We start from the raw sequence: 11,530 nt of genomic DNA on the forward strand, positions 1-11,530 counted from the left end.
ACTGCTCTCCTCTCTCAGTTTAGCATGTGTTTAGTATTTTTACTATATTGCATTCCTAATTGGAGGATGAGAGATCATCTAAGCAAAAGCCTAGTGTCTAAAACAGCAAGGAAACAAAGTGAAAACATGACTGTAGCATATCTATATAAACAATCTCTGGAGAGATCCTATGGAGGGATACATGCCAAATATTAAAAAGTTCTTCCAGAGCAATCTTAAACTTAGGCTGCTCTTGTTATTTCAATTTCAGGTTTGAGGAGTCTTTTTGATGATGTCTTTCAAGTTGATGTGGGAGTTATTCCACAGTCCCTTTAACTGGATGTTAGTTCAGCAAAGAGCTCTAGAAACACATAAGAGTTTCTCTAAAAAAGAATGAGAAACTCAGCTTTATGGCAGCACAAAATTAACTTCATTCCAAAATAAATACTGAGTCCTAAAATGACACCTGTCAGACTGCAAACATGAAAGGCCAGCCTGCTAAAACAGTGCCCATCACAAAATACAAGCCTGACTGCTTGTAACTGCTTCAGAATGAGATAGCATTAATAACGTATTACAACTACAACAATTTTCTGACACAAGCAAGCCGTTACAGAAAAACTAATTTACTCTTGGTGGCTTATAAGAAAGAAGAGATCCTTTTGTAGATTAATAATGTGCTTTAACAGCCAGGAAAGCAATAAATATCCAAACACTACTTGTAATTTCTTCAGTTCTGTCTTGTTTTCAAATAACCCCTTACCAGGTCATGTGCGAAATAAACCAGTGCCAGGTTTCAATTGCTTGATATCCTGGAGAAACTGTTTTCCCCAATCCTTTATTCCTGCTAGCCTGCACCAAATATTCTGGGGCAAATGATACTCAACCATATATCCTCACGAGAGGATGCCAATAACATGCTGGTTTTATTCACGTCAGTGCTGCAATGGGAAATGTAAGTGGGCTAGGTATTTCTACAAGCAAGAGGCAGCAAGCCAGCCTAAATTCAGAAAAAGAATGATAGTGTTTTATCAACAGGACTTAATACCTGAGTGTCATCACTCCTGTCACTGGTAGTGCTGAATATGTTGTGCTCCTCTGTGAATCCACTTTCTTGTCCACCGGTTTCTCACTTACTTAATTAGTGTGGACAAGGTGTGGTGAAACTGCAATCTAGATATAGCTAATGGACTCATTTCACATAGCTGGGAGCCAAATGAACTTTTCTACTTTGTATAGCCAGAGCCTGATCAAGATTCTTATTTAAAAACAAGAGCAGAATTTCTATCTATTAAATGGATTTTTTTCTTTGAAAAACACACTTATCTAAACCCAAAATTATGGCAACCTCTGTAAAATTTAAATTCAAATTATTTCATTATAATTACTGTATTAAAGTCACGCAAATTAAAGAAACAATACTATTGAAACATCTTTGTGTTTGCTGCTTAAACTTTAAACTACATACCTGGTGGAAGAAAATGGCTAAACACCTGGAAATAGTCAGTGACAGCTGGGCCCTCTTCTGCTGTGGCAGGAATTCTGCTTTCTTTGTTTTCATTTACTCTTTTTAGTTCAGTCGAGAAATTAGTTTCATCAGAACTGGGAAACCAGATGAGAGTGAAAAGGTTTGCTTTCCTCTTCCAATCTACAACACAAAACAAGATTAACATTGAAACTTACAGCTTTTTGATGCTGATTTAAATCAATTCATCCTGAGTTCAAAAATAATTACTTCATCAAAAGTTCAAAAGCAGCTATTACTCAATAATTATTGATACTGAAACCCTTAATGTCATTTACAGGTGTGGAAAGCATATATTCATTTTTTAATCTTCAATAAAGACTGACCAGTCAAAGCATGTATTGCAAGGGAGAGTCTTTTATGTCTTTGCAAAATGAGTTTCAGACTCTGTGATGATGTACAGAGATGGAAAGTGAAAAGCAGAACCAAATGGGGAATTAGGACTTAAGCCTCTGGGAGAAAAAAAATGTGTCTTCCAAACAGCAGCCAAAGCAATGTTTTCTTACAGAATAAAGTAAAAAATTTCTGCAGTTAGACAGAAATAACTTTATCAAGGTTACAGTATTTCTCATTTTGGATAGCTCTGAAAGCTAATGGTATAATTTAATACCACTCCTGCTAAATTTTTCACGGACAGCATGTTAGCTGTATCACTATGACTCATCTTCAACCTTATAACTATAATCTGAGAAAGTTATGGCTTGAAATTTAAGAGCCCTTCCCTTGCACATGGTATCTTTCTTTTGGTGGTCATGGCAGAGGGAAGGTGTGGAGGCATACAAAAAACTATTTAGGATTTGCAGAGAGAAATGTTGATGCTTTTGCCTAATGGCATATAAATAATATACACCCATTTCCCAATTATGGCAAAAAGTAATCCAAATTCAATTAATGTTCAGCCTGCAAAGACAGTTTCAGAAGTTTTAAATATTGTACAATCAAACCACTTGTGCTAAAGGAATATTGAATACTTCTCAGGCAGTTTTGAAAGAAAAATAAAATCTTTTACTTCTACCTTTGTCTTAATACAGTCTCCTACAAGAATAAGCACTACATCTTTTCCCTTACCTGAGCTATTTTTGTAGAAAATTCATAGCTCTTTCCCAGCGAGTAAGGGAAAGCGTCCTACTGTTTATACTCTGACATAAGAAGCTTCCTCATCTCCATAGGAGGGCTTTTTTATTGGCATTTCAATTTATAAGACACTGGCTTCATTTTCCTGGATTGTTTCTAAAAGCCAGGTTTACTCCTCGTCCTGTCAAAAGGGCTTAAACTTTGTCCACAATGCAGTCAATAAGGGTACCCACCACTTACAAAGTATTCTGTAAACAGTGACTCAACTAGAAATGCAAACCACTCCGCAGCCATTTACTCGGTCAGACTTGCACTTGCTGGTTTGGCTCTGTACTCCTTTGGCCTGGAAGCTGCTGCTTCTCTGTGTGCCTGGCTGACACACGGCTACCACTACTTACGGAAGTTGGAAGCCTAGAATGCCTGCAACAGTCAAATACAAGTGAATCTACCAGCTACTAGTTAGAATCTGTTGAACCTCTGCTTTCCTGGAGACCTTTTTGGAAATGTCCTCCCTTTGTTAAATGTATATTGTGACTCCTGTTAAGTCTTTGAATAAGAATTTGCAGAACATGGAACCTCAATTTTGGTGGATTTAGCTCGAGAGTCTGTTCTGGCAGAATTTCAACCTAGACCTGGTAGTAAATCCCACTAATCTTCTCACAAGGATTCCCCTTATGAGTCTTCTTGATGAGTTTGCAAACCTAATGGATTGGGAATTGGCAGAGTATGGATAAACATGCTGATTTGGGGATAAGTGCACTATTGTACACTGAAAATCAGAATGGAAAAAAACTGCACTTCTGTTGTTCAGACTCTACAGTTAAAGTTCAATGACACTTCTTTCTGCAATCACACTATTTGTATTTCATTCCCTTATTCTGACTAAAGCATTACAGCAGTCACCTTTCTGAACAAGTTCCAAGAAGCTCATGTAGTCCAACTGAGACTGAGGATGGCTTCCCAGGATATTAGGGCTGCTTCTCTTCTCCCATATTTGGAAGTTGGTCTGCACTATGGAGATCCCTTGTGGATTTCTGTTTAAATTCCACCCTCACTGTTGCACATTACCATTTCCTTCAACTGATGTAAATCAAATACAGTATGAGCAAAAAATGTGAGTCTAGCCTTGCCTAACAGCTTTGCAAGGGAAACTAATGAATGCAGAAAGTTTGTCTCAGAAGAGAAAGTATTTCACAAGCACAGCATACCTTGCACAGTGTGACATTGCTGAGGCTATTGACCCTCATTTGGCAGCAGTTCGCATGCACTTCACCATTACATACCATAGTTAATTGGCAATGCTGACACAGCATGCATAGACACTTGTATGGGACATACTTATCCGCATTTTTTGCTACATAAAGCCCCCAAATCCTCGATTTCATTTCATCCCAGAAATCTTAAGGCAATTGCAGGAAGTGAGTAGCCCTTAGTTTTTGCAACTTGTCTTCCAGCAACTCTAAGATAGCAGAACTTAAACATCTGCTTGTTTCAAAAAAATGTAAATGTTTATTAACAAAGTTTTTTTTTTTTTTGTTAGTGAATTGAATACATGGTATCATATGCAACACAATACCTTTTTTAGGAATGATTCCAAAACATTTTAACAGAACTAACAGTTGATAGCCAAGTTCCTTTAGGGGAAGGTTTATAAACCTCTCATTCTGATCTCTGAATATTCTCATGAGTAATCTCACTGGTGTAATAGAGCAAAAATCTAGACCACTCATATCTGGTCCCATAGGCAAGTAAAGCAAAGTACAGGGCTGCTCTTCCATGTGTGCAAGAGATCACAATGTAATTCTTACTAGCTATGAACCTAGCTGCAGAGAAGACTACGAAAGAACAGCATGTTTTCAGCACACTTTAAAGGCTTCTACAACTATTCTTATGGACATAAAATGTCATGAGGACAGTTTTTTCCAGCCCAGGAATGTGGTATAGACCAATGTAAATCTGGAATCTCCTATTCACAACTATATAAAACTGCCTTTGTAGCACTACAGATCTTTAAACCTATGAGCAGAACAGTGTTGAATATATCCTATTCTGTCTACCACACTTCTGCATTTTTATAAGAAATGGAGAACAAAAAGTATACATTCACAGAGCAATATTAAAATGAGTCCTACTGAATTTAACTTGCAAGTACAAGGTCCAGTTACATGAAACTAATTGTAGGTTAGGCACCTTATGGCAGGAAGAAGGAAGTATTTCCATATTAGGTTAATTTTCTTTCTTTACTGTAATTATCTGAAGCTCCTCTGAGGTCTGGGAAACTGAAAGAGTTTTAGTCAAGACAAATTAATAGATAGAATGTACTCAAAAGTACCTCAGTATGACTTGCTCTACAGCTTTGTATTTCAATTACGTATGAAAAGAATTCATAAATATATACAGGAATTTGGTGTTGTCTTGCAATCTCTTTTTAAACTATTGCATAACGTGATCATTTAGTACTTGCTAATGGCAATAAGCTTCTGTATCTACTGATATAAAGTCACAAATCTTTAGTATGCAAGCTAAATAAGATACTTATTTAAGCCATAAAGACTCTGTGAAAGGGTTAAACCTTATCAAGATTCTCCAGTAAAAATTTATTACGGGCTTATATTCAAAGAGTTCCTTATTACTAAATATAGTATTATTTAATTTTTGTCAGTGGTTTTTCCAGAAATCTTGGCCAGTGCAAAGACTTTAGCTTTGTGGTGAACTGGAATGTACACAAAATTGCACAAACCCCTGAGCCTGTTAATCCTGCAGAAGGGATATATATATATATACACACACACAACTCAGGAGACTCCAGATGAGCAAAACACAATTTTAGCCTACTTTTACACTTATCAATACACACATACTATAACACTTTGATGGATCAAATCCAACACAAGCAACTTCTGGGAAAGGAGTTGATATATACAATTACATAAGCGTAGGGGGGGAAGTCTGTTGAGCTGCAACAGACACTGATAAACATGCAGCCAAAAAAAATAGTGAAGTATGGTATAGGTCAGCCACGTAGGCTGATTTGAATACAGGCATCCTTGAAACTGGTGTAAACATAATTCCATGAGAAAATGCTTATGCAAAAACACATCTGACTGTGCTCTTGATATGGACATCAAAAAGTTTCAGGAGTTACTGTACATATCTCAGCAGAGGTGATTTGTATCTGTCCATTTCAGTGCAAAGTGAAATAAAAAGAAGCTTAAATTAAGCTACAGCAAGCAATTTAAGACCACCTTTCCACTTCATAACAAAAATGCACAAAAAGCATCAGTTACCACACCTCAGCTGACAGATGCAACAGTTTTGTAAACTGAACTTAATGACAAGAGTCTGACTGCTCCAAAAAGGTATGTTCTTGGAAAAGAACGAAGGTGCAGCAAAAGCCATTTTAAGCTGAATGACAGCATCCCCATGAGATTTAATATTCTTAAGATAAATACACTTAATATTGTTGATTTGCCTCAGTTTTTCTGTGTGCATATATAGACATGACCGCACGTGTTTACTAAATTATTAGTGGTAACATGAATATTTTAGACTATCAAAATGGAAACATGCTCACTGTGAATAAAGCCCTTCACAGAAATCTTTAGATGTTTTACAAGCAATTCATTTAAATTGACACACTCTGAGCCAGAATACCTATACTCAGAACACAAATATACATCTGTCATTGCCTAAAAACCTTATTTAAAAGAACACAGACACAGTCAATGCTGATACTTAGTGTGATATATAGAAACAGTTTGTTGGCTTTAATTCTTTTTCTTTTAGCAATACTGGTCTGTCTGGTCAAGTAATCAAGCTCCCAAAAATTACCTACTGCCTACTGAAAATCAAAGTCTATCATAGATTCAGAACAATGTTGCCACCAGAGCCAAAATACATTTTGTTTGCGTTTACTGTGAATAGATTGTAATTTTAACTACATATAAGCTATTATACATGCTTTCCACATACATAGGTACTCGATTATATTTGTTTGGAATTTTCACAAGTATGAAAATCCACTGCTTTTTTTTTTTTTTTTTTTTTTTTTTTTTTTTTTTTACTCTTTCCCTTTTTTTTTTTTTTTCTATTTTTTTTTTTTTTTTTTTTTACCCTCTTTCCTAGTCATGAGTGTCTAGAACAAGCATTTATATGTATATGAATAAAATAGTGTTCACCTTTCTTTTCCACATCTGTTTTCTGTTCTTAAAAACACTGGTTGACTTACAGTTACAATTGTTGGATATACAGTTAAAATTGTTGTGCTACTCCAATATAAACCACTCAAGAATGCAGTGTGGTTGCTAAAATGTTTTGGACTTGGAGCAGTTAGCACTATAACTCAAAGATGCAAAAAAAACCCTAAATTTGTATTTTTGGCTTCCCAGTGGACATTACATAACTGTGTAAATCCTCTAGCAAGAATCTTCTTGAAGAAGATACTGCGTTGGCAGCAGCATTCTCTGCAAATCTAATCCCATTAGGCTTTAACAACACAACAGACCTACAAAATGGCAGCTAGGAACCGAGCAGTGCTTTGTTATGAAACAAAGTTAGTAATCAGGAGCTGGTTGACAATTGTAATTGAAAGTTTTGAACCCCAGATAGGCTGCTCCTATCTAGCTCAGATAGTGACTAACGTATGTTCAGTGCACATGGGTTCACAATGGGTCTCCTTAGAATTCCTAGCACACATGTTCCTAAAATGATATTACATCAGCCAAGACACAGAACTTAACAAAACCTAAGCTGGTCTCATGGTAGAAGTCATCTTTATAATGGCAAGACACATCGACATAATATGATGATGAAGCTACACTGTCATAAGCTCCTTAATAACCTGCTCTTTCTTCTCCCTAGGTTGTTAGGTCCGGTTCTGTTCTTAGGTGTGAAATGTATCCTTTCTGTGCTAGTCACTATATACTAGAGCCATCAATAAAGTAATACCATTCAACAACAAATCCATGTTTAACTTACAATTTGTGCTTAATGCAGACATTACCACAAAAGGGGAAAAGAAAAAGTCTCTCTTTTTTAAAAAAAATGATTCCTTCAATCATCTAGTGCTTAATCCTTAGATTATCCAAAGTTAATTGCTTAATAAGAGGGAAGTGCTGAATGTGTTGACCTTATAGTCCTATGTTCGCTGACCAACAGCCTTCAACTCTCTTGATGTTGATAACAACAACAACAAAAAAAAACTCAAACCTTTAAATCTTCATAGGATTAAGACAGTAATGCAATCCAGCACATGCAAAATAGCAATACATATAACAGCATTTAAGTAAACTTTTTAGGCAGCTAACTTAGGTGTTATTCAGAAAAGTTAGAAGCTGGTACAGTCAAGGAGCAACATCAGGCCTGTCCAGAGAAAAGTGATTCAGCACACTCAAGTTAATTGCCTGGAAAACCTAATCCTCCCATGCTGTGGTACCTAATCTTGAAAATATCTACTGTGAAATGTAGGTTAGTGCTAAGCAGACTCATGGACTTAATTGAAGTATTCATGCTAGCAAAACATCTCCTAACTATAAACAATTGCAAGTTGACCAAGTTCTTTGAAAATGGTTCTGTACCACTGCTCCTGCCAATTGCCCATGCAGTGTTGTGTACCCCCACTGCAGCATGCAGTACAGACAAGTATGCAGCATTCTCCAGAAGGCACTATGGAAGAGACTGCATTGCAGCTGCACTGTTTGTCAGTGTGCAGTGTTCTCCCTTTTTTGACTGAAGTCTATTACCTCTGTGCCATATATCTCACCTATTTCAGTGGAATTAGTGAATTAAAGAAATCCATTCTTTGGAAGATACACTAATGTATGGGAGAAGAAGGTAGTTGACAGAGGGGCCAGCAACATCATCACTGTTCTACTGTAGATATGTAGAGAGTATGGAAAGCAAAAACCAAATCGTCAGAGCAAGAAACCACTCAGCTAAAGTAGCAAAATTAAAAATGCAGACCTGGTCAACGTAGAATTGATTTACACCATGGATATTTAGGGATCTTTATGCTCAGCAGATGCAGCAAGAAATTATATTTTAACTTCATTATGGCTCAACTTTCACTAAAATCAGATGAAAAAGAATCAATGCTTCAATCTAACTCAGATCAAGCCACAATATAGTTTTTCATCTTCTTGTGAAGATACCTCATCATAATCTTGTAAAAAAAGGAATAGAAGTAAGACTGTGCCCATAGCATTTTTTTTTTATCACTGGAATTGCCTGTTATAAGAATTTATTAACTGAAGATCTAGGACAGAGAGAAAGTTTGGCTTTGAATTCAGTGGAGATTCCCATAAGCACAAGAGTGTGCTGGCATAAAGTTCTTTGCAGAACTGGGTTTAAGTCGTCTTACCTGAGTTCTGCTCATGAAATAGCAACAGACATCCAAAGAATGTCTTATAAACTAATCCTTTCAGTCTAACCACTTTATCTTGGTCATGATGCTTGGCACCACTATAATGCTAATAATAGCTACTGCTTCTTAACAATACTAAAATTCTGAGTGTGTGGAAGGGGAAGAGGTTTAGCACTCCTTTTTTTCTCAGTGGGAATTCACCATTGCATGTACAATGCCAGATAGGAAGTAGGACAAGTAAAACAATTCATACATCTCCACGTTGAGCTTAATAAACAGAAAATATTGTGATCAAAATCTATCATTGTCTTGTAACCATCTGTTAGGATCAGAAGCATTAATAAAATTACAAACTGGAGAAACAATCTCACAGTAGAAGCGTAATTAATACACCACTACAGATATAGAATGGTGCAAAGGGCAAAAGAATCTGGTTAAAAAAATACCTGCTGTTGTAATTCATACGACATCAACATGACAGATTTGAATGCTGCAAAGAGAAGAGAAAACAATGTAAAGGTAGTACTTTTTAAAAAAAGGCAAAAAGCAATGTTACATGTATTACTGGCTGTTCCTTTTGTAATTTTACTGGATGTGGCATCAAAAATTACAGTTAGCCACGGCAACAACAAGCACAGAATTTCAGTGATGGGCCCGCTGTACTTACAGTCATGTAGTATAGACAATGAAAGTTAATTTTCGCACTTGCAAAAATGGCACCAATATAACTCACATGCTGAAACTAAGCTCGTAATACCACCTGACCCCCATATGCACAAATATACAAATTTCGGCCTTGTAGGTGAATAATTTCAGAAGGTTGCCAAAAATGTCAATGTGTGTTCCTTTATATTTTATTTTGGTTGTAGCAAATGTACCTATTAGAACCACCATGACAATCTTTTAAATTGATCAAACAGCATATTTTTTGGTTTTTAAAACATATATATGTGCATATTTCAGCTACAACTTGGTATACAAGATCTCAGACTTAAAGCAATTATTTTAATCAGAAAACTTAGCTCATGTGCAAGTTCCACAAAAGATTAAATAAGCTGTTTATTAGCTTTGCATACTTCCACAAAATAGAATTTAGCAGATCATTAGTTCATAACATGGACTAATTTCCTAATTAGCTTTTTGTAATTTCCAGCTGCTGCACATAACTATCCAGAACGATTTCCGTGGGTACTCATTATTACTGATCCATAACATGCTAAAGAGGCATTACTGGGAATGCATGTATCAGAAACAGTAAGTAAAATGTGATATAGCTAATAACACGCAGTATACTTGCAATATATAATGTAACTTCATACACTCATTACTGATAAAAAGCTGATTGTTTTAAGTGCATCTCGATTGTCAGTAAAGAATTTAGTTGTCTTATCAAACTTGCAGATATACTTGTGTCTGAACAAAACTGGACAATGCAGCATGGAAATTAATAGTTTGAGCTTTCCCACCGAAGTCAATAAAGACACATACGTAAGCACAATTCTCACTGTACAAAAATACAATACCAAAAAAGAGAATTTTAGAACTAAAAGTATTGCTAGGGTTTCTAAACCTGCACAAAACGCACGTAACATAAACCAAATTTGTTTTGCTTATTTCTTTAGGCCTAAAGCCTATAACTATCCCAGGAGCTCCATCAGTAACAACTACTACAAGTTATAATGACAAATCCTTACGGGCACCAGAACACCTACTGATTTAATCACTCTTTCTATGCGTTTTATTGTCTATTGATAGGATTAAAAGGTGCGCAGAAAGAGTATCCTGTTTGTTCTGAAGCACTTAGAAATGAAATCTCTCATGAGCTAGTCTGACAGGAACATTGATTTATAGCAGCATCAGGACAAAGTGAAAACTACCTGGAAGCTAGTATTACATTTTTTCCCCCAAATCTAATGCTGTGTCCACGTTATGAAGGAAAGGAAGAAATACAGAGGGCAGTCCTGTAAGCCCTTACTCACACGCTTTGTTTCATATCACGCGTGCTCCCGGTGCCACCAGACACCGCACAGGCAGCGCCTGACAGGGAGAGAGCGCGACAGCCACGGGGCACTGGGCGGGCTCACAGACCAAGTTTTATTCAGACCGAGAGCGCTGCTTGAAGGCCTCAAGGCAGCAGGCTCATAAATACCAGCGCTTCGGCGTGCCGGGCAGAGCGCGCAGCTGGCCTTCCGCGGCCGCCCGACTCACTGAACTCGTCCCCGGCTACGGCACGCCGGGACCGTGGCGCTCCCCGAGGGAACCTTCCCGAAACGGCCGCTGGCGATGGTGAACGGGACAGGGGCGCCGCCTTCCCCAGCCGCGCAGGGGCAGCGGCAGGGGCACGAGCCCGCGCAGCGGCGCCCGCCGGCAACGGTCCCAACGGACAAAACCGCCGCTCCCGCCGGGCCGCGGGAGGGGGCGGGGCAGGGCGGCCCGGGGAGCAGGAATCCCGCCACCGCCGCCCCCTCCCTCCCGGCCGCTCTGCCGGCGGCCTGGCTTTAATCATCTCCTTATATGGACACCAGAATGTCTGACGTCATCCCAGCGCTGGGAAACCGGCGGCCGCGCAACCGAGCTTGGTTGGGAAGGCG

General features: G+C 37.9%; 1 long non-coding RNA gene across 1 annotated transcript in view; it reads right to left on the reverse strand.

The window, feature by feature from the left end:
- Window positions 1-8,454, reverse strand: part of LOC146591768 (uncharacterized) — a 126,942-nt gene extending 118,488 nt beyond the window's left edge. Inside the window, exons 1-2 of the long non-coding RNA XR_014896735.1 lie at window positions 8,340-8,454; window positions 1,448-1,627 (exon numbers count right to left, since the gene is read on the reverse strand). This is a non-coding gene — a long non-coding RNA (uncharacterized LOC146591768). The remainder of the gene's footprint in view (window positions 1-1,447; window positions 1,628-8,339) is intronic.
- Window positions 8,455-11,530: the final 3,076 nt, after the last annotated feature.

This window comes from Rhea americana, unplaced genomic scaffold (genome assembly GCF_003343005.1).
Source record: "Rhea americana isolate MKP2758 unplaced genomic scaffold, rheAme1 scaffold_36, whole genome shotgun sequence".
NCBI lineage: Eukaryota > Metazoa > Chordata > Aves > Rheiformes > Rheidae > Rhea > Rhea americana.